Source organism: Eleutherodactylus coqui, chromosome 2, assembly GCF_035609145.1.
Source record: "Eleutherodactylus coqui strain aEleCoq1 chromosome 2, aEleCoq1.hap1, whole genome shotgun sequence".
Taxonomy (NCBI): domain Eukaryota; kingdom Metazoa; phylum Chordata; class Amphibia; order Anura; family Eleutherodactylidae; genus Eleutherodactylus; species Eleutherodactylus coqui.
Window position 1 is genome coordinate 228,494,452 of NC_089838.1, and position 24,671 is coordinate 228,519,122.

Here is a 24,671-nt window from a genome sequence, read left to right on the forward strand (position 1 = left end):
AGAAGGCGCAGTTCCGAGGGCCAGGTAGCAGGGGAGGTGCGTAGATCGAGCAGCATGTACAGCCCAGGCAGTGCAACAGTCTTTAAGGGCCTGGTCAGCTTTATGGCTCCCCAGCAAGACTGTGTCACCGCTCCCCAGTCAAGGCTGAGTCGGCGGGAGCACTGTAAAAGGATGGTGAGGGAGTACGTAGCCGATCGCACGACCATCCTCGGTGACGCCTCTGCCCCCTACAACTACTGGGTGTCGAAGCTGGACACGTGGCCTGAACTAGCGCTGTATGCCCTGGAGGTGCTTGCTTGTCCTGCGGCTAGCGTCTTGTCGGAGAGGGTGTTTAGTGCGGCTGGGGGAATCATCACAGATAAGCGTACCCGCCTGTCAACCGACAGTGCCGACAGGCTAACACTCATCAAGATGAACAAAGCCTGGATTTCCCCAGACTTCTCTTCTCCACCAGCGGACAGCAGCGATACGTAAGCAATACGTAGGCTGCACCCGCGGATGGCAGCTACGTTCTCTCTCACCATCCAAAACGGGGACATTTCTGCTTCATCAATCTGTGTCTAATATTCCTCCTCCTTCTCCTGCTCCTCCTCCTGAAACCTCACGTAATCACGCTGAACGGGCAATTTTTCTTAGGGCCACACAAGGCTCACTCATAATTTCTCTAAACAATTTTTATATGTTTCAATGCTCTTAAAAGCGTTGAAACTTTAACTTGAACCAATTTTTCGTTAAACTGGGCTGCCTCCAGGCCTAGTTACCACTTAAGCCACATTAACCAAAGCGATTAATGGGTTTCACCTGCCCTCTTGGTTGGCCATGGCCAATTTTTTTGATGTACATTAGTACTGTTGATTCAGCAATTTTTGTTGGCCCTCGCCTACAGTGTAATCAAATGAATTTTTAGCCCACCTGCATTACAGCTGACGTTACATCCGCTGTGTTGGGCAATGCAATGGGATATTTTTGTGTACCGCCGGTGGGTTCCAGGGAGCCACCCATGCTGTAGGTGCACACGGAGTCTAACCTACATGTGTCCACTTGTAAAGAACCCCAGTCAGACTGGGGCATGCAGTGTGGGCCGAAGCCCACGTGCATTAAGCACGACATTACTACCTCAGCTGTGTTGGGCAATGCAATGGGATATTTCTATGTACTGCCGGTGGCTTCCTGGCACCCACCCATGCTGTGGGTCCACAGGGAATTATAAATGCATCTGTTTCCACTTGTAAAGAACCCCAGTCTGACTGGGGCATGCAGTGTGGGCCGAAGCCCACCTGCATTAAGCACGACATTACTACCTCAGCTGTGTTGGGCAATGCAATGGGATATTTTTGTGTACCGCCGGTGGGTTCCAGGGAGCCACCCATGCTGTAGGTGCACACGGAGTCTAACCTACATGTGTCCACTTGTAAAGAACCCCAGTCAGACTGGGGCATGCAGTGTGGGCCGAAGCCCACCTGCATTAAGCACAACATTACTACCTCAGCTGTGTTGGGCAATGCAATGGGATATTTCTATGTACCACCGGTGGCTTCCTGGCACCCACCCATGCTGTGGGTCCACAGGGAATTATAAATGCATCTGTTTCCACTTGTAAAGAACCCCAGTCTGACTGGGGCATGCAGTGTGGGCCGAAGCCCACCTGCATTAAGCACGACATTACTACCTCAGCTGTGTTGGGCAATGCAATGGGATATTTTTGTGTACCGCCGGTGGGTTCCAGGGAGCCACCCATGCTGTAGGTGCACACGGAGTTTAACCTACATGCGTCCACTTGTAAAGAACCCCAGTCTGACTGGGGCATGCAGTGTGGGCCGAAGCCCACCTGCATTAAGCACAACATTACTACCTCAGCTGTGTTGGGCAAATCTAATGGGATATTTCTATGTACCGCCGGTGGCTTCCTGGCACCCACCCATGCTGTGGGTCCACAGGGAATTATAAATGCATCTGTTTCCACTTGTAAAGAACCCCAGTCTGACTGGGGCATGCAGTGTGGGCCGAAGCCCACCTGCATTAAGCACGACATTACTACCTCAGCTGTGTTGGGCAATGCAATGGGATATTTTTGTGTATCGCCGGTGGGTTCCAGGGAGCCGCCCATGCTGTCGGTCGACAGGGACTTCACAATAGGGAGTTGTACCTGCCTGTGTCTATGAATTAAAAAGCCCGGTCTGACTGGGGCATGCAGAGACACCTTGACAGAATGAATAGTGTGTGGCACATAGGTTCCCCATTGCTATGCCCACGTGTGCAGCTCCTGATGGCGGTGGCACAGGATTCTATTTCTCATTGCTTCTGTACAGCATTGTGGGCTATCGCCCCGCCCCTTTTAAAGAGGGTCGCTGCCTAGCCGTGCCAACCCTCTGCAGTGTGTGCCTGCGGTTCCTCCTCATGGCAGACGCACTTCTAAATAGACATGAGGGTGGTGTGGCATGAGGGCAGCTGAAGGCTGCGCAGGGACAGTTTGTTGTGTGCTGTGGACACTGCGTCATGCGGGGGGGGTTGGTCAGCATGTAACCCAGGAGAAGTGGCAGCGGAGTCTCATGCAGGCAGTGATTGTGCTTTGTTGTAGGTAGTGTGGTGCTTAGCTAAGGTATGCGATGCTAATGAGGGCTTTTCAGAAGTAAAAGTTGTTGGGGGGGGGGGCCCACTCTTGCCGGTATTGTGGCTTAATAGTGGGACCTGTGAACTTGAGATGCAGCCCAACACGTAGCCCCTCGCCTGCCCTATCCGTTGCTGTGTCGTTCCCATCACTTTCTTGAATTGCCCAGATTTTCACACATGAAAACCTTAGCGAGCATCGGCGAAATACAAAAATGCTCGGGTCGCCCATTGACTTCAATGGGGTTCGTTACTCGAAACGAACCCTCGAGCATCGCGAAAAGTTCGTTCCGAGTAACGAGCACCCGAGCATTTTGGTGCTCGCTCATCTCTAATCGTTGGATGTCCATTATGTAATTTTCCATATATTGTCTCAATTGAAGTCCAGAGGACTAATACCCCAAAAGACGTTGGACCTTTTACCTGTATTTTTTTTTAGTTATTCAATAAATGTCCCTGTATTTGTATCAGGATGGTTTCCATTCACCTATTCCTGATACACTTATTGGCTATCTTGGATCTTCTTTGGGGGTTAGGTTCAGTGAGCATTTTCCCCTATGTGGGTATTATCGGAAATATAATATTGTATACCTTGGATTGTCCTTTGAGCACTCTGTCTTCTTTTCTCCTAGGATTTGAGATTAGAGAGATTCATGCTCGCTGATGTCATTGTGTAAAAATGTATTTTTTCTTAGTTATATTGTTCTTAGTTATATTGTATATCAGAGAACAAACACTTGAGCTAAAATAACAGTGGTTCACCTGTACTGTATTAGTCTCCTATTCACTGTACAGATCTGTAGAATATTACTATACTCTAGTTCTTTGCTGACAATTGAAAAAGTTATTGGTTAGATGCCACTTGAAAGTTAAAATAACAAGACCAGGTGCTACTGTGCCACATACCTTTGTAAGTCAAAGGAAAGCATTTTTAACACAACACACATCTGGCTAAGTGCCTCCAACATTTTTCCCCTTTTTGCAATAATAGGAGTTTGAATCTTGTTTTTATTCACACGTATTCTATGATGTTAGCAGAGAGACCTAGCAAGTTCTGTACTGGGAAAGCATTTGGTTTTTCTTTGTGAGTTTTTTCCTTTTCAATCTCCTGTTGTTTTCTGTCAAGCTAAAGGTCAAGTGAAACACTTTTGTTAGGAACAGTAAAGTACAAATGTTGAGAATGGCCGCTGTACACAAAGGTTCCTTAACCCTTTGAGAGATGTTTGTTAAAGAGCATCTATCGTGAAAATTCTGCTTTTGTAATTGTGTTTTTCACTAGGTCAGGCTTATTTTCTTTAAACACACAGTGATTCCCTGAATTTACGATTATTTGTGCTTTATCAAAATGGCTGCCCATAAATGTGGTTTTCTTTAATAAGTTTATAAGATCCAGCTCATAGACTTATTTTGAGGTAGGAAAATCTTAGATTCATCTGCATGTAAGCAGTGAAACAGGAGGAAAAAAGTCATAATTTTCTTTAAAAATCTCAAAATATTAGAAATGAGCACAAATTATATGCCAGAAACTTGTCATAGGTGCTCTTTAACCTATACAATTACATCCTGCAGCGTTGAGGTATGTATAAAGAGAGATTGCGCTGATACCGGCTGTTTCTTACAGCCAACACCCGCCCTCAACAGCTCCGATAATCCGAGGGGCTTATCTGAGCTGTTAACCTTTTAAATGCTGCCGTCAATTCTGACAGCGGCATTTAAAATGGTTTTTTCTCAAGTGTCTTCACGTAGGGAAAAGAAATGTCACACCAGATGCAGGGGGATAAAATGAACCCCCCACAAAGTATTACCTGCCTAACTCAGGAGGAAGTGCAGAGCCGGTTAAAAAAGATTAAAATCGACAAATCACCAGGCCCAGATGGAATACACTCCAGGGTTCTAAGAGAACTAAGTGACGTGATAGACAGACCACTATTTCTTATATTTAGGGACACTATTGAGAATAGGCTTGTACCACTGGATTGGTGTATTGCCAAAGTGGTTCCAATATATAAAAAAGGGGTCAAGAAGGGAGCCTGGTAACTGCAGGCCAGTAAGTCTCACTTCAACATTTCAACATTTCGAAAAATATTCGAGGGTTTTCTGAGAGATGCCATCCTGGAATACCTCAAGGAAAACAACAGTATAACTTCTCATTGGCATGGGTTCATGAGGGATTGATCATGTCAGACCAATTTGATCAGCTTCTACGATGAAGTAAGTTCTAAGCTGGACCTGGGAGAGTCTATTGATCTCGTATATCTGGATTTTTCTAAAGCATCTGACACCGCGCCGTATAATAAACTGATATATAAAATGAGACAGCTCAGTCTGGGCGAAAATGTATGCGCTTGGGTAAAGAACTGGCTCTGAGATAGAAAGCAGTGGGTGGTAATAAATGGTTCGTACTCTGATTGGGCCACTGTTGCTAGTGGGGTGCCACAAGGTTCAGTATTAGGCCTCCTTCTGTTCAATATATTTATCAATAACCTGATAGAGGGACTGCACAGTAAAATATCGATATTTGCAGATGATGCAAAATTATACAAGGTAACTATTACAAAGGAGGACAATGTATGGCTGCAAAAGGACCTAGATAAGTTGGGAGCTTGGATAGAAAAATGACAAATGAAGTTCAATATTGATAAATGTAAGGTTATGCACATGGGCAGGAAAAAACGGATATCACCAATATACACTAAATGGGATACTACTAGGGAAAAGTGATATGGAAAAAGAAGCGGGGGTACTAGTTGACTGTGGACTTAATTGGAGCAATCAATGCCAGTCAGCTGCTGCAAAAGCAAAGAAAGTCTTGAAGTGCATTAAAACAAGTATAGGGGCGAGGGACAAGAACATTATTCTTCCACTATATATGTGTCATGGGATTGCCGCCTTGCTGATAATTCTGGTGCTGCTTTTGGAGATGTTTCTACATCTTCTGGCTCAGTAGGTGTGGTATTAGGTGTGACATGCTTAGTCGCACCTATTGCTAATTACTAGGGCTATTTACACTGGCTTGAGACTGAGCTGAACTGCCGTTGATTGTTTAGTCTCTCCCTGACTGGGCTACCAATCAGAAGCTTATTACTGGATCATTCAGTTACTTGCTGCATCTCGAGCTAAGTACAGCGTTTGTTTGCATATTCGTTTTGGTTTTCTGGCTCTGTTTCCCTTCTCCACGTAGAGTCAACTAGAGGCCACGGCACGAGGTCGGGGTCATCCTTATTAGGGTGATCTTCCTGCTTTTAGGCAAGGTCCTTCCCAGTGTCTGGTTATATAGGGACAGTGCTTCCCGTATTTTGCTTCCATTCTTGTTTTGTCTTTATTTATTTTCATTTGTGGTAGATCTTCGAGTGACAGATCCAGTGCGCCCCGGTTGGACGTAACATAATCAACTGCCATACTTACTTGGTGGGATACTTTAGCTTATATGATAGGAATCTGATTGAGGTTTTATCAAACCAGCTGAGGACGCTGGCACTTGAGGTTGCCAAGGTACAACAGCAGCAACCAACCCTGGGGGCTTCAGGTAAGGAGCCTAAACTCAAGCTACCTGATCATTTCTCTGGAGACAGACAGACATTTGTGTGCTTTAAAGAATCTTGCAAGCTGTATTTCAGGTTATGCCCTGTGTCCTCTGGTCATGATTTACAGAGGGTTGGCATTGTCATTTCCAGTCTGCAGGGGGCTCCACTGGCATGGACTCTTTCCTTGCCTCCCTCCTCTGAAGCATTGTCATCTGTGGATCATTTTTTCAATGCCGTAGGGTTAATCTATGATGACCCTGATAGGGTGTTACTGGTAGAGGGAAAGCTCAGAGGTTCTGCCATTGTTCTCACTGATAAAATTAAAGACTTGTTGGTGGTTTATCCGGTTCCCCAAAGTCTTGATGATGCAATGTCATTAGCCTTCAGAGTAGGTAGACAGATTAGAGAAAGGTATGAGCTTTCCTCTACTTCTGCTTTCTTGCCTACAGAGGGGGAGGAGCCCATGCAACTGGGTTCATTGGCTGGCAAGGCCAGTAAAGAAGAGAAGGGGCAGGTCAGAGGACCGTGCTTTTTCTGCAATCGGACGGGACATTTTGTGCAGAATTGTCCTCGCCATAGGTCTCAGCCAGAAAACTAGGTGGTCCGATCACAGTCTTTTTGGACCGTGGAGCTGGTGTCAATCTAATTCATCAGGAGACAGTAAAACATTTGAGGTTAGAGGTAAAACCTCTGGATTCACCCTTCCTATCTCTGTAATGGATGCCTCTCCACCATCACAGAAGTGTTTGAAGTTCTGTGTTCCAGATCTTTGACTCAAAATCGGATTATTTCATACAGAGACTATTACCCTTTATATTATGGAATCCCTTCCAACACATGTAGTCTTAAGTTTGCCATGGTTGTGGTTTCATAATCCCGTGGTGGTTTGGGAGAGGGGAGACATTTCTAAATGGAGCCCTTTCTATAAAAATTGCTGTATTTCTGTAAAGGTGTCTTCTGTGCAAGTGGATGATTTGCCTGATTATTTATCTGATCTCTCAGATTTTTTTGTGCAGGAGGGGGCAGACAAGTTACCGCCTCACAGGGAGGGGATTGCTCTATTGAACTCATCACAGACTGTAAACTGCCTAAAAGCCACATGTACAACCTGACTGCTCCTGAGAGACAGTCTCTAAAGGATTATATCCAAGACAGTTTGAGAAAAAAACACATACATCCTTCAAATTCTCCACTGACCAACGGGTTTTTTTCGCTAAGAAAAAGGATGGGGGTTTGCGGCCATTTCTTGATTTCAGGGAGCTAAACAAGATCACCAAGCGTAATCCATTGCCTATTGCCTCTCATTCCAGATCTGTTTGCACAGTTGAATGGTACCAACTGTTTTTCAAAATTAGATCTATGAGGGGCATATAATTTAATTCAAATTAAGGAGGCGGACGAATGGAAAACTGCCTTTAACACCCCTAAAGGGCATTTTGAGAACTTGGTAATGCCGTTTGGTTTAACAAACACTCCTGCAGTTTTCCAGTCCTTTATTAATGAGGTCCTCTGTGAATTTATTGGCTTCGTTCTGGTATATCTCAATGATAATCTTATCTTTTCATTGGATTTCGATTCACACGTTTATCATGTTCGTCAGGTCCTCCAAGCTTTGCGCGATAATTTGTTTGCAAAAAGGAAAAATGTGTTTCTTCCATACAGGAGATCACATTTCTGTGACAAATTATTACTCCGAGAGATTTCAAGATGGATCAGAAGAAGGTCCGGGCGGTGCGGGACTGGGTGTTACCAGAGAATGTGAAGGCACTTCAGAGGTTTCTGCGGTTCACAAATTATTATTGGATGTTTATCAAAGGATTTTCGGTGGTGGTCAAACCATTGATGGATATGACCAGGAAGGGTTGTTTCCCTTCTAAATGTTAACCGAGGGCATTACAATCTTTTCATGCCTTGAAAAGATGTTTTGTGACAGTTCCGGTTCTAGTGCAACCAGACTGATCCAGACCATACATGGTAGAATTTGATGCCTCAGAAGTTGGGGTTTGAGTGGTGCTAATCCCAGGGAACAAGTATATTGCAAGAGCTTCGTCCTTGTGCTTTTTTAACCTAAATTTTCTACTGCTGAGCAAAATTATGACATTGGTGATAGAGAGCTATTGGCAATTAAGCGGGCATTTGAGGAGTTGTGGCACCTCTTAGAAGGGGTCCTATGAAGAACGGTTAAAGGATCTTGGAATGTTTAGCTTGCAAAAAAAGAAGGCTGAGAGGAGACAATAGCTGTCTATAAATATTTGAAGGGCTGTAATAGTGCTGTCTGGAATGATTTAGTGAATCTTGCACTGAGCAGGGGGTTGGAACAGATAACTCTGGAGGTCCCTTCCAACTTTATCATCCTATGATTCTGGGGCAAGACGCCCTGATTATTCGTGTGACCAGTGTGATAGGAGGAAACCCAGATACCACTACCTGTAATCTGCAACAGGGCCTTCTGGTGTAAGAACTTAATCTAGGAAGAGATACCGCTTTGGATATTGCAAGTGGTTCTGAATCACTTCTAGTCTAGAAACTGTAACATGGTTAGGCTCAAGCTAGATACCCTGAGTTTATTTTGTGAGCCATATTACTGTGTGTAACCATTACGTTTGTAACCCCTGTGAGAGATTATATCTGTATGCTCATTGTCTCAACCAGGGTAAACTGCTGCTCCAATAAAAACTTGCCATGACCATTCAAGTCAATGCCCCATCCTCAAGTAGGGTATATTATAATGGTCGTAGGCCATATCTATAGTTTTTGACACTCTTACAAACTGACATCACTAAGGAACTATACAAAGCCTGCAGGACACACTCAGGTGCTCGGTTTTGATAAATGTGTTTTACAGTTAAAAGATGTGAATAAACGTAAAAACGATTAAATTACCTACGGTAACTAAATTTCCTTTAATCTTCCTAATCTTTCTTTCATGCTGAAAAGAGGAAGAATTGTGTATGCCTTTTAGAGAACTACGCTTTTTGGATCTATTGATTCAGCCTTACAACTGCTCCATTTCTGTCTCTGAAGACAAAAGTGCTAGCTGGGGTTTACATTGTACCAGGATAGAGAGGCAAATATTAACAATGACGATCAATAAATCTTTATGTTCACTAAAAACCAAATCTATTTTTGTACAGTTACATAACTTAAGTGGATTCTGCTTTTATCTATGTTTTCAAAGGAGCAATGTAGTTAAACATAAAACAGAATGATCCAATATATAAATGTTCTACAAAGTAGGAAGGTACTCCATGAGATAGAAGGTTCAGCTACAGTCCTAATTACATTTAGCAACAATGAACTATTATTTTAACTCTGTTGGAAGAAATTTCAGGAAAAGAGTGAAGTGTGTTTGTAACAGAACACCAAATCTAATGCTTCTTGTACTGTATTGAGGACTTGCACCATGGTGAGCAACTCAGCTCTACAAACTCCCCATCTGTAGGAGATTAGGAAGTAATAAACTATGAGATTTGACAAGTTTTAACAATACATTGTAATATAAGAACCAATTCCATGTTGAAACTAACATAAGATTTATAAAATGTTATTTGGGAAACCTGAATCACACTTTCAGATAACTTTTCAAAATAAGCTCCTGTGTGTACTTGAGGAATAACACAATTTCTGCATGTTGTATGACTCGTATCTTGCATTTTTCACCAGTTTTTTCCCTTTGCAGACTGTATATTTAATTTTCAATTTTCTCTGAGCTGGTTGGTGGAGGCTAGGTGCTACGATGGCTCCATATACTGCACATGGATAAATAGAAGATTCTGCTCCTTATCTCTTTGTAGCACACACAGAAAAATATCAGCAACAAGAGGATATTATACAACTGTACTGAGTAGTATGGATGTGATTTCAGTAGCTGTAACACAGTAAATCAGTAGCAACATCTGTGTGAGTCCCTCCCCCCCACCCCCCGCCTTCTCTATAGACTCCTATGGACAGCATGGGAAGGTTTTCACCATCACTTCCTGTGATTTGCATTGTTGTTTCTACTACTAAAGATGGACTTCATATGACAACAAGCAGTGGATTGCAAATTAGAAGGAAAGGCGGCCCCCGGTAGTCGGCACCTTGGAGTTTTTTTCAGCACAAAATCAACATTTTAGTTAAACAGATTTGCATTGGCTGTCATATACTCTCTCAAAAATACTCTTTGTAAAAAGGTTCTCAGAGGCTACTTGTGTGTAGTGGACCACTTTGCTGTGTAGTGGCACGCTGCCTGGTCTAAGGGGGCCATAACATATGACAGCCAGTCACGCCTAGAAGTGGTACGAGGGACAATGACAGCTCAATGATATGTTCACGATATCCTTCAGCCACATGTGTTTCTCTTATGACAGGGCTTCCAAGAGGCATTTTCCATCAGGATAAATCTCAGCCACACACAGCAAGGGTGTCACAGAAATGCCTTCACAATGTTGCCAGTTATGTGGCCTGCCGGGCCCCAGATTTATTGCCAATATAACATGTATAGGACCATCTGGGACACCAACTTTGACAGTCTTCGAGATTGCATCATCTAGAGAAGGGGTGTCAAAGGACAGGCCTGTTAGTCTTGTGTGCGCAGCCAACATAGCTGTAACCATAGACTATAACAAGAAGAGACAATGAAACAAAACACCATTACAAGTACAAGGATTTGGACAAAGCGCAAAAGCACCAGAAAGTAGATGAGATGAAAAAAAGTTTGGTTTCATAATAGACTATGTTCACCAAAGCCATATCACAAGGTGAGGCTGCTGTAAAAGCTAGTTTTATTGTGGCAGCCGAAATTGCAAAATCATGCCGGCCATTTAATGAGGTAGAGTTTGTCAAAAAGTGCATGATCAAAGTTTGCGACATTGTGTGTCAAGATAAAAGGCAAGCATTTTTAAATGTGAGTCTTAGCAGAAGCACAGTAGCTGATCGTGCGTGCGATCTTGCTACAATTTTACATGAACAGCTGGTGGAAAAGGGAAAAAATGTCATTGCCTTCTCCCTTGCTTTGGATGAGAGCAGCGACACATCTGATACTGACAAACTGTCAGTCTTCATCCGTGGACTCAAGTCTGTGCATTACGAAGAAACCTCTGGAATTGAAACCAATGCATGGCATAATCCCATCAAAAGAAATCTTTGAAGAGGTTTCCAAATGTGTAACTCAAATGAGTCTAACTTGGGATAAACTGGTGGGACTAACGACACATGATGCACCCGCGATGTGCTGTCAAGAGAGTGGATTGGTGGCCAGGATTCGGGAGAAGATGCGGGAAGAGAACTGTGCAGGTGAGCTAACTGTTTATCACTGCATCAGGAATTAGGAATCGCTGTGTGGCAAAGCCCTGTAGATGGAACATGCTATGAGCACCATAACATGAGTAGTTAACTTCAGAAGAGCTAAATAAGGCTTGAATCACCGCCAGTCTTTTCTGGAGGAGTGTTCAGAATACGCAGACGTGCCATATAACACAGAGGTGAGATGGTTAAGCAGAGGAAAAGTACTGAACAGATGTTTCGAGCTGTGAGAAAATTGGTCAGTTTCTAGAAAGCAAAGGGAAAGACACAACAGAGCTCTGGAATGAAGACTTTGTCTGAGCTGGCATTTCTCTGTGACTTCACGAGTAGAGATGAGCGAGCACCAAAATGCTCGGGTGCTCGTTACTCAGGACGAAATTTTCGCGATGCTCGAGGGTTCGTTTCGAATAACGAACCCCATTGAAGTCAATGGGCGACCCGAGCATTTTTGTATATCGCCGATGCTCGCTAAGGTTTCCATTTGTGAAAATCTGGGCAATTCAAGAAAGTGATGGGAACGACACAGAAACGGATAGGGCAGGCGGGGGGCTACATGTTGGGCTGCATCTCAAGTTCCCAGGTCCCACTATTAAGCCACAATTAACCCCCTCCCAACAATTTTTACTTCTGAAAAGCCCTCATTAGCAATGCATACCTTAGCTAAGCACCACACTACCTTCAACAAAGCACAATCACTGCCTGCATGACATTCCGCTGCCACTTCTCCTGGGTTACATGCTGCCCAACCCCCCCCCCCCCCTGCACGACCCAGTGTCCACAGCGCACACCAAATTGTCCCTGCGCAGCCTTCAGCTGCCCTCATGCCACACCACCCTCATGTCTATTTATAAGTGCATCTGCCATGAGGAGAACTGTAGGCACACACTGCAGAGGGTTGGCACGGCTAGGCAGCGACCCTCTTTAAAAGGGGCGGGGTGATAGCCCACAATGCTGTACAGAAGCAATGAGAAATTCAATCCTGTGCCACCTCCATCTGGAGCTGCACACGTGGGCATAGCAATGGGGAACATATGTGCCACACACTATTCATTCTGTCAAGGTGTCTGCATGCCCCAGTCAGACCGCGGTTTTTTATAAATAGTCACAGGCAGGTACAACTCCGCAATAGGAATTCCGTGTGCACCCACAGCATGGGTGGCTCCCTGGAACCCACCGGCTGTACATAAATGTATCCCATTGCAGTGCCCTGGACAGAAGAGCTAACGTCAGATTAAATGCAGGTGGGCTTCGGCCCACACTGCATGCCCTAGTCAGACTGGGGTTCTTTATAAGTAGACACATGCAGTTACAACTCCCTATGGACCCACAGCATGGGTGGCTCCCTGGAACCCACCGGCGGTACATATATATATCCCATTGCAGTGCCCAGCACAGCTGAGGTAATGTCATGTTTAATGCAGGTGGGCTTCGGCCCACACTGCATGCCCCAGTCAGACTGGGGTTCTTTAGAAGTGGACACATGCAGTTACAACTCCGTGTGGACCGACAGCATGGGTGGGTGCCAGGAAGCCACCGGCGGTACATAAATATATCCCATTGCAGTGCCCAGCACAGCTGATGTAACGTCAGCTTTAATGCAGGTGGGCAAAAAATTAATTGGATTACACTGTAGGCGAGGGCCCCAAAAAATTGGTGTACCAACAGTACTAATGTACCTCAGAAAAATTGCCCATGCCCAACCAAGAGGGCAGGTGAAACCCATTAATCGCTTTGGTTAATGTGGCTTAATTTGTAACTAGGCCTGGAGGCAGCCCAGTTAAAATAAAAATTGGTTCAGGTGCAAGTTTCAACGCTTTTTATGAGCATTGAAACGTATAAAAATTGTTTACAAAAATTATATGACTGAGCCTTGTGGGCCTAAGAAAAATTGCCCGTTCGGCGTGATTACATGAGGTTTCAGGAGGAGGAGCAGGAGGAGAAGGATGAATATAATACACAGATTGATGAAGCTAAAAGGTCCCCGTTTTTGATGGTGATAGAGAACGATGCTTCCATCCGCGGATGCAGCCTATCGCTGCTGTCCGCTGGTGGAGAAGAAAAGTCTGGGGAAATCCAGGCTTTGTTCATCTTTATGAGTGTAAGCCTGTCGGCACTGTCGGTTGACAGGCGGGTACGCTTATCCGTAATGATTCCCCCAGCCGCACTAAACACCCTCTCTGACAAGACGCTAGCCGCAGGACAAGCAAGCACCTCCAGGGCATACAGCGCGAGTTCAGGCCACGTGTCCAGCTTCGACACCCAGTAGTTGTAGGGGGCAGAGGCATCACGGAGGACGGTCGTGCGATCGGCTACGTACTCCCTCACCATCCTTTTACAGTGCTCCCGCCGACTCAGCCTTGACTGGGGAGCGGTGACACAGTCTTGGTGGGGAGCCAGAAAGCTGTCAAAGGCCTTAGAGAGTGTTCCCCTGCCTGTGCTGTACATGCTGCCTGATCTCCGCGCCTCCCCTGCTACCTGGCCCTCGGAACTGAGCCTTCTGCCACTAGCGCTGTCGGATGGGAATTTTACCATCAGCTTGTCCGCCAGGGTCCTGTGGTATAGCATCACTCTCGAACCCCTTTCCTCTTCGGGTAGGAGAGTGGAAAGGTTCTCCTTATACCGTGGGTCGAGCAGTGTGTACACCCAGTAATCCATAGTGGCCAGAATGCGTGTAACGCGAGGATCACGAGAAAGGCATCCTAACATGAAGTCAGCCATGTGTGCCAGGGTACCTGTACGCAACACATGGCTGTCCTCACTAGGAAGATCACTTTCAGGATCCTCCTCCTCCTCCATCTCCTCCTCCTCCTCCTCAGGCCATACACGCTGAAAGGATGACAGGCAAGCAGCATGGGTACCCTCAGCAGTGGGCCAAGCTGTCTCTTCCCCCTCCTCCTCATGCTCCTTCACCTCCTCCTCCTCCTCCTCAACGCGCTGAGATATAGACAGGAGGGTGCTCTGACTATCCAGCGACATACTGTCTTTCCCCGCCTCCGTTTCCGAGCGCAAAGCGTCTGCCTTTATGCTTTGCAGGGAACTTCTCAAAAGGCATAGCAGAGGAATGGTGACGCTAATGATTGCAGCATCGCCGCTCACCATCTGGGTAGACTCCTCAAAGTTTCCAAGGACCTGGCAGATGTCTGCCAACCAGGCCCACTCTTCTGCAAAGAATTGAGGAGGCTGACTCCCACTGTGCCGCCCATGTTGGAGTTGGTGTTCCACTATAGCTCTACGCTGCTCATAGATCCTGGCCAACATGTGGAGCGTAGAGTTCCACCGTGTGGGCACGTCGCACAGCAGTCGGTGCACTGGCAGATTAAACCGATGTTGCAGGGTGCGCAGGGTGGCAGCGTCCGTGTGGGACTTGCGGAAATGTGCGCAGAGCCGGCGCACCTTTCCGAGCAGGTCTGACAAGCGTGGGTAGCTTTTCAGAAAGCGCCGAACCACCAAATTACAGACATGGGCCAGGCATGGCACGTGCGTGAGGCTGCCGAGCTGCAGAGCCGCCACCAGGTTACGGCCGTTGTCACACACGACCATGCCCGGTTGGAGGCTCAGCGGCGCAAGCCAGCGGTCGGTCTGCTCTGTCAGACCCTGCAGCAGTTCGTGGGCCGTGTGCCTCTTCTCTCCTAAGCTGAGTAGTTTCAGCACGGCCTGCTGACGCTTGCCCACCGCTGTGCTGCCGTGCCGCGCGACACGACTGCTGGCGACGTGCTGCTGCTGACACATCTTGATTGCGAGACAGAGGTTGCGTAGGAGGAGGAGGAGGGTGGTTTAGTGGAGGAAGCATACACCACCGCAGATACCACCACCGAGCTGGGGCCCGCAATTCTGGGGGTGGGTAGGACGTGAGCGGTCCCAGGCTCTGACTCTGTCCCAGCCTCCACTAAATTCACCCAATGTGCCGTCAGGGAGATATAGTGGCCCTGCCCACCTGTGCTTGTCCACGTGTCCGTTGTTAAGTGGACCTTGGCAGTAACCGCGTTGGTGAGGGCGCGTACAATGTTGCCGGAGACGTGGTCGTGCAGGTCTGGGACGGCACATCGGGAAAAGTAGTGGCGACTGGGAACCGAGTAGCGCGGGGCGCCGCTGCCGCCGCCATCATGCTTTTGAAAGCCTCCGTTTCCACAAGCCTATACGGCAGCATCTCCAGGCTGATCAATTTGGCTATGTGCACGTTTAACGCTTGAGCGTGCGGGTGTGTGGTGGCGTACTTGCGCTTGCGCTCAAACACTTGCGCTAGCGATGGCTGGACGGTGCGCTGAGAGACATTGGTGGATGGGGCCGAGGACAGCGGAGGTGAGGGTGTGGGTGCAGGCCAGGAGACGGTAGTGCCTGTGTCCTCAGAAGGGGGTTGGATCTCAGTGGCAGGTTGGGGCACAGGGGGAGAGGCAGTGGTGCAAACCGGAGGCGGTGAACAGCCTTCGTCCCACCTTGTGGGGTGCTTGGCCATCATATGTCTGCGCATGCTGGTGGTGGTGAGGCTGGTGGTGGTGGCTCCCCGGCTGATCTTGGCGCGACAAAGGTTGCACACCACTGTTCGTCGGTCGTCTGCACTCTCAGTGAAAAACTGCCAGACCTTTGAGTACCTCGGCCTCTGCAGGGTGGCATGGCGCGAGGGGCGCTTTGGGAAACAGTTGGTGGATTATTCGGTCTGGCCCTGCCTCTACCCCTGGCCACCGCACTGGCTCTTCCAACCTGCCCTGCTGCTGCACTTGCCTCCCCCTCTGAAGACCTGTCCTCAGTAGGCTTAGCAAACCAGGTGGGGTCAGTCACCTCATTGTCCTGCTGCTCTTCCTCCGAATCCTCTGTGCGCTCCTCCCTCGGACTTACTCCAATCACTACTACCTGAGTGATAGACAACTGTGTCTCATCATCATCGTCCTCCTCACCCACTGAAAGCTCTTGAGACAGTTGCCGGAAGTCCCCAGCCTCATCCCCCGGACCCCGGGAACTTTCCAAAGGTTGGGCATTGGTCACGACAAACTCCTCTGGTGGGAGAGGAACCATTGCTGCCCATTCTACCCCTCTGTGCGCTCCTCCCTCGGACTTACTCCAATTACTACTACCTGAGTGATAGACAACTGTGTCTCATCGTCATCGTCCTCCTCACCCACTGAAAGCTCTTGAGACAGTTGCCGGAAGTCCCCAGCCTCATCCCCCGGACCCCGGGAACTTTCCAAAGGTTGGGCATCGGTCACGACAAACTCCTCCGGTGGGAGAGGAACCATTGCTGCCCATTCTGGGCAGGGGCCCGAGAACAGTTCCTGGGAGTCTGCCTGCTCCTCAGAATGTGTCATTGTAATGGAGTGAGGAGGCTGGGAGGAAGGAGGAGCAGCAGCCAGAGGATTCAGAGTTGCAGCAGTGGACGGCGCAGAATTCTGGGTGGTCGATAGATTGCTGGATGCACTTTCTGCCATCCACGACAGGACCTGCTCACACTGCTCATTTTTTAATAAAGGTCTACCGCGTGGACCCATTACTTGTGAGATGAATGTGGGGACGCCAGAAACGTGCCTTTCTCCTAATCCCGCAGCAGTCGGCTGCGATACACCTGGATCAGGAGCTCAGCTTGTGCCCACACCCTGACTTGGGCCTCCACGTCCTCGGCCGCGTCCACGTCCTCTAGGCCTACCCCTACCCCTCAGCATGGTGTATTACCAGTAGTGCAGAAATAGAACGCTGTAATTAAATGTGCCGTTTATTGGCCTGTGGTTGGAGGCTGACTTCGCTTACGGAACGCACAGCAGAGCCAGGAAAGAATTTTGCGCAAGCCTGCTGTAATACTTAGCTCGCTGCGTATTAATTAGGACTACTACCCCCAGCAGAGACGCAGTACACTCAGGACGGTCACAGGCAGCCCAAATAGATTTTTTGTCCCAAATTTTTTTGGAAAAGCCCACTGCCTATATAGACAGTATGTGTCTTTCACCTTTTTCACTGTCCCTGCCTCAGCACTACTGGCCCTATACTATGTAAAATTACTGCAGACTGTTTTCCTCTGGACAGGATGACAGCGGTGATATAACGGGCAACGCAGAGCCAGGAAAGAATTTTGCGCAAGCCTGCTGTAACACTTAGCTGGCTGCGTATTAATTAGGACTACTACCCCCAGCAGAGACGCAGTACACTCAGGACGGTCACAGGCAGCCCAAATAGATTTTTTTGTCCCAAATTTTTTTGGAAAAGCCCACTGCCTATATAGACAGTATATGTCTTTCACCTTTTTCACTGTCCCTGCCTCAGCACTACTGGCCCTATACTATGTAAAATTACTGCAGACTGAGGACGCAATGCTCTGCACGGCCGATATACAAAAAAAAAAAAAATGCAACACTGCAAAAAGCAGCCTCAACAGTACTGCACACGGTCAGATGTGACCCTAAGAAGGACCGTTGGGGTTCTTGAAGCCTAAAATCACTCCTAACACTCTCCCTATAGCAGCTCCAGCATCAGCAGCACTTTCCCTGAGCTATGTCAGAATGCATCTGTGGCGAGCCGCGGGAGGGGCCGATTTATATACTCGGGTGACACCTGATTTCGCCAGCCACTCACTGCAGGGGGGTGGTATAGGGCTGGAACATCAGAGGAGGAAGTTGTAATGCCTTCCCTGTCTTTCTATTGGCCAGAAAAGCGCGCTAACGTCTCAGAGATGAAAGTGAAAGTAACTTGAACATCGCGTGGTGCTCGCCTCTAGTAACGAGCATCTCGAACACGCTAATACTCGAACGAGTATCAAGCTCGGACGAGTACGTTCGCTCATCTCTATTCACGAGTCATCTCGATATGCTGAACCGGCATCTTCAGGGGTCAGGCCGCGTTATCACAGACATGTACGCTGCAGTCACAGCTTTTAAAACAAAATTGTGCCTATGGGAGAATCGGATGCTGCAAGAAAACCTGGGCTTTTTTCCTTACTGCCAAACCATAAAAGCACAATCGTCTACTGCCATGTTCCCAAGTGCACAGTTTGCTGAAAAACTCAGCATACTCAGCACCGAGTTTAACCGGCGATTTGCTGACTTTGATGCACAGAAATGTAGGTTTCAACTGCTTAGTAAACCGTTTGTAATTGATGTGGAAAGCACACCAACTAGCTTTCTAATGCAGCTGATTGAACTCCAGTGTAGTGATACACTAAAGTCAAAGTATGACGCTGCAGGTGCTGCAGAGTTTCCACGTTACATGCCCAACACAATGCCCCAGCTTCGGACCCAAGCTGCTCAAATGCTCTCTGTGTTCGGCAGCAAATATCTGTGTGAGCAACTATTGTCCTTGCTGAAGATAAACATCACACAGGAGTCGTCTCAGATGAACACCTTCACTCAATCCTGAGGATTTCCTCAGCTCAGAGCCTGACCCCAAACACTAATGAACTAGCATCCAAGATGAGATGCCAGGTCTCTGCTGCACACTGGTCAAAGCCAGAGTAGATCGGAGTCTAGCAAACTGAGCTTAAATGAATGTTTTCGTTATGCACTTTTCCTTGCTATGCCAAGGCATGAACTTGAATGGTTGAATTGTCATTGAAGGAAATAATTATTGTAGCCTGTTCCAGATTCAGTGTTTAAGCAAAACTTGAGTTTGTTTCCATATGAAAAAGTTCATTGTTCTATCTGATGAGAAGGAAAAACTTCCTCAATTGTACACGTTTTTGCGACAAATATCAACGTTGGCTCACGAATCTATCCAAGTTTTTAATTTTGGCCCACTGGGTATTTGAGCTTGACACCCCTGATGTAGAAGATCAGTTTCAGCAAATGTGGAGCGATATGCCGAAGGATACCATGTGGAACCTGTATGCCTCCATGCCCGCCCGTATCACAGCTTTTATCTAAGCTGGGGGCGGCCCAAAAGTGTTCTTGAGCCTCCCTTTAAGTGTTCCACAATAAATTGGCCTTTTGCTCTGATATTGTAATCACTTATATCGCTGTTACAATAACACATAGAAAGTGTCATTCGATTCTGACGTCTTCTAGCTGCTTGATTTTTTTTTACAATGAGTGTACACAAGTTGATCAAGGTGCAGTCACCATCAAACAACACTTATTTACAGTGCAAATTACGTGTTAGACCGGCTGCACATGGGCAGATTTGCATTGCGGAATCTGGAGCGGGTGTCCGCCTCCGCATTTCGCAGCAAATACTGCCCACAGCATACTATGGAAAAGTGTTTTTTCCTGCACATGAGCGAAAACAAATTGCAATTTTCACTTGCGGAGGAAAAGTCGCAGCATGCTCTATTTCAGTGTGAATTCCGTACGGACGGCTTCCATTTAAGCCATCTGACCCATGGCCCTTTTGCAATGACATTGCAGAAAGGCGACACATGAAAACTAGGGATTTAAAAAAAAAACTGCACTGTGCATGTCTGACAGTTTGCCGTGCGGACTATCCGCAGTACCGAAAAAGAAGAGGGTCAGGTACGTGCTGATGCCAGCTGTGCGCGGGGTCGGATTCCGCTGTGGGCTCCTGCATGCAGAATCTGACCCGGTTGTGTGCAGCCGGCCTAGTGAACAGTGGCATCTTTGCTATATTATAAGTTTTGATGTGAAATGTTCAATCTACCATTTTTTAATTGTTCCTCACAGGCAAATTAAAATTACTTTCAATATCTACATTTTAATAAACTGTAATCTCATGGGCCATTGCGTTACTGCGCAGTCCATGGCATGGCAAATGTATCAGTGGAATTTCAGCCCTGACTTGTAAAGGAACATGCATAATTCACAGATGCCATTAATAAAGTGTTAAAAAATGTTGCTAAATGCTCATTAAATGTATCATCAAAAGAGCATCTATTATTTAAATCAGTTATTTAATACTGACAGATTCTGTATTTATATTTGGTAATTTTTTGCAATTTTTTCTGTGACTATCCACTGTGCGAGCGCGGACATCACCGCTGAGGTCGTTAGCGCTCATACAGAACGTTTTACACATGCAGAGTTCGCCGCTGAATCGTTGGACAATATAAGTGGTGAGGAGGGGATAGTTTTTATGCATGAGGCCTGGCTACTAAATTTTGCATCTTCAGTCATATTTTTCTTTAGCGTTGCGAACATATTCATAGAAGTTCTGTCCAGGAGGAATGGATTGTCCCACCAAAGCATCCTAAAATGCACCTATGGTGTCTAGCCACAAACAACAAAATGTGCACTCGATCACCTGTAACTATTAGACATGTTTAAACTCTTTCGGATGTCGCCTAGTTTGGACCCAAGATCGTTGATTTTTTGGGGATTTTCATCGCCACTTTTCAAAAATCATAACTTATGTTTCCATTGAAATAGTCATATAAGGGCTTGTTATTTGCGTGGTGAGCTGTAGTTTTTTATTGGCGCCATTTTGGGTACAGATAATGTATTGTGTAATGGGTTAATGGCACAATCTGCATTTACAATAATACCAGAGGTTTTTAAAAAATTTGTTTAAGTTAATTAAAAGGGTATTCCTATCTATGGCCACCTGCAGATGGCCAGGTCAGATCCCACAGCGAGAATTCTTGCAGCGGGATCCGACCCGCGCCCCTGCAGTCACCAGCCCAGCTCACCTGTTTCTGTGTCTCCACAGCTCTGCTATGCGTGAGCTGCTGCCCAGCCGGCGCATGCGCAGAGCGAAGCTGGCGGGTCTATAGTGACGTTTCTGTGCGGGCCTCTGCGAGACCAGCACAGAAATAGAACATGCTGCGGACAAATCGCGGCTGTGTGCATAGGTTTGCATTTTGTTATGCAATCCTATGGCAGCGGGCACGGGCGGAAATTCGGCGGGAAATCCAAGGCCTTGGACATATCCACATTCAGCATAGCAGTAGCATCAAGAATATGTTAAGTTATAAGAATAACATCATATGTGGTAGACATTTCTGTTCAAGTAGAAACCTCCAAAAAATCTCTTAAGGAAAGTGGGAGCAAGAGCTTACTGAAGTTTTGCTTCATCTTTGTATAGTTCAAAGCTGGATCGTGTGATGGCATGTTGTCCATAGTGAAGTTAATGCTCCGTCCAACAATAGGGTTGACGTGGTCATGTGGCATCTGTGAAATTCCGATCCTCTCGCACGAGGATCGGTAGTGTTTTGCATTGGTTTACGGCATGCAAGGGCCATGCGATGCATTTAAAGATCCCATTGAGATCAATAGGCAATGCATTCCAGCCTGTTCCACCCCCATTTACTGAGCAATCCCCACTCCTATATGAAAGCACAGGAGCAATTAGTACTGGGATGACGTGTAAAAGACCCTAAATGTTTCCACTTTGTTGTATTAATTGAGTAAACAGGTACTTAATATAGACATCCTGGACTGAAGGGTTTTTAAAAAAGACTGTATGCTCTTTAGGGCTTCTTCCCGTGACCGTGTTTACATGGGTATATGCGCTAAACACAGTATAGAACCCATTGATTTTAATGGGCTTGTTCTCATGTACACATATATGCAGGGGAAAGTGTGAGACGCTGTGCAAAATTGTGTGGAAAAGAACATATCTGCACCTCATTAGATTAATTAGCCTCTTATTCCACTGAAAGGGCATATCACACGCGTGTGAACTGGCTCTCCCTGTGCAAAAGGCACAGTTCTATACATAGACACACGCAAATCTAACCTCAAAAACCTGATTCATGCACAATTACGTTTCACTACGGCGAGCATTCTGCTCATACGGTCATCTGAATAAGCCCTTACACTGAAAAAGCAGTTCTGTCTCTCTGTGCAATGCAGCTGGATTTTTCTCCTGGCCATACATGCGTCAGTATTGGGCAGTTGATTACCTATTGCAACACACATGGCTCCGAAATTACCTCTATATCTGAACATGATTTCTCATAAACAAGAGAATCTTTATCCTTCTGGAAAATACTAATAGTCTCTTTGAAGACCTCTGCGAAATTACACTCTGACTGCACCAAGAAACTGCTATGAAGTCAGATGAGCTATTTGAACTGTACGGCTCAGTTGGCATTCTTCAATTTGGTCCATTTTCCGTGGCCACGTTGGAGAAGTATAGAGCACTGAATTCTCCAGTTTCCAGCTTAAAATAGCTATTTGAATTGAAATAGGGGAATAGCAGGGCTAACAGAGAAACTACCAAGTCAATGACTGACATACTAAAGACAATTTTTTCTGTAAAGTGGACTTCTTTGTTTTACTCTTATAATGCTAGAACTGTCTTAAGTGTGATATCACATCATTAAATAATATTGTTGCAATACATTTACTATTAAGGCTCTACTATATCTGTAACACATCGCCTTGCTTCTACTAGTCAACAGAAAGGGTAACAAAGACTGTACATGTTCATGAATCAACCTGGCATTCAAATTTGGGCTACTAAAACATCAAAGTAATGTAGTAAATGTTTAAATATGCAAAGATGGACAAACTGTATAATAAATTGCTCTTAAAGGGGTTGTCCTGCGAAAGCAAGTGGGGTTAATTACTTCTGTGTGGCCATATTAATGCACTTTGTAATATACATCATGCATTAAATATTGGCCATATAGAAGTTATACACTTACCCCCTCCGATGCTGGCGTCCCCGTCTCCATGGCGCCGACCGAAGCCTTCTTCTCCCTGGATTAGACGCGCTTCCGCTGAAGGGGCCGCTCCGGCGTGCTCGCGCCGCACAGGTCTTCTGCGCATGCGCAGAAGACCTCTGCGGCACGAGCACGCTGGAGCCGGACAGAAGAGGGCAGACTGCGCAAGCGCGTCTAATCCAGGGAGAAGAAGGCTTCGGTCGGCGCCATGGAGACGGGGACGCCAGCACCGGTGGGGGTAAGTGTATAACTTCTGTATGGCCAATTTTTAATGCACGATGTATATTACAAAGTGCATTAATATGGCCATACAGAAGTAATTAACCCCACTTGCTTTCGCGGGACAACCCCTTTAAGGCAGGGTTCACAGCAGCGTTTCGCATTTTATTTTTCTGCTCCATCATGAGAGCAGGAAACCAGAATGCCAGATCCGATCCATCTATTGACCTAAACACGTGCCGCTGGACATGTCCCAATGACTATAATGGCTCCGTCTGGCTTCCATCCCTCCCTCTGCCTCTTTCATGGATGAAATAGTGCAGCAGGCTGCGCCATTTCATTCAGGGTTTTATGCCATACAGTATCTACACTGGAGGCTCCAAATGGTGCAGATGTGAACCTTGTCTAAGGCCTCATGTCCACGGGGAAAATCAGATCCGCTGCAGATTCTACATGTAGAATCTGCAGCGGGTCCCTCCTGCCCCGCGGACATGAGCGCTGAAAATAGAAATTTAAAAGCATTTACCTATCCGTAGCGGGCGGCGAAGGTCAGCTGTTCCTCACGGCCGGATCTTCATTTTCGGCCGGCGGATGAATTCCTGACGCCGGCGGCACGTCGCCGGCACGTCGTCGACGTGCCGCGCGCATGCGCCAGGCACATCTGCCGAGCCGAAGCAAGGGAGATGCGGCCGTGAGGAAGAGCAGAGCTTCGCGGCCCGCTGCGGGTGAGTAAATGCTTTTAATTCCTATTTTAGGTCTCCCGCGGATCCGGACGGCTTCCATAGGCTTCAATAGAAGCCCGCGGGAGCCGTCCCCGCGGGAGACCCGCATGAAAATGGAGCATGGTCCAGATTTTTTCATGTCCATTTTTTTTAAAATGCCTTTTATTGACGATCTGCGGGTATTTATCTACCCGCGGGTGGTCAATGCATCCCTATGGGGTGCGGATCCGCGCGCGGGAGATCCGCTGCGGATTTTAAATCACATTTTGCCCGTGGACATGAGCCCTTAGGGTGCCCGCCCACTGGCGTTTTTTTTTCCCTGCGAAATTCGCAGCATTTTTTTTCTGCAGGGGTCTATGGGACTTGTAATGTTAAAATCGCAATCGCGCAAAATCGCAATTTACCGCGATTCGCGGTAAATTGCGATTTTGCGCGACTTGCGATTTTAACATTACAAGTCCCATAGACCCCAGGAGAAAAAATATGCTGCGAATTTCGCAGGGAAAAAAAAACGCCAGTGGGTGGGCACCCTAAAGGGAATGTGCCATGTATTTTTGATTTTCACTTCATTAAAGGGTTATTCATATTTCGGGCAGTCATGGCTGCAATGCAAATATCTGTCTATAAGCAGCAACCACAGGTGGCTGGGATTATACAAACAGCTTATCTGGCTGTGTTACACCTTTTCCATAACGCATTCACTTCTTTGGCAATTATGGAAACAGTGTAGTGTAGCAAGCTGACTGTTTCCGTAATTCCAGCCACCTCTGACTGTTTCCCATT

General features: G+C 46.7%; 1 protein-coding gene across 1 annotated transcript in view; it reads left to right on the forward strand.

The window, feature by feature from the left end:
- The window catches only part of WDR72 (WD repeat domain 72), a 210,291-nt gene that overhangs the window by 152,159 nt on the left and 33,461 nt on the right, over positions 1 to 24,671 (forward strand). The gene's annotated exons all lie outside the window — the stretch shown is intronic.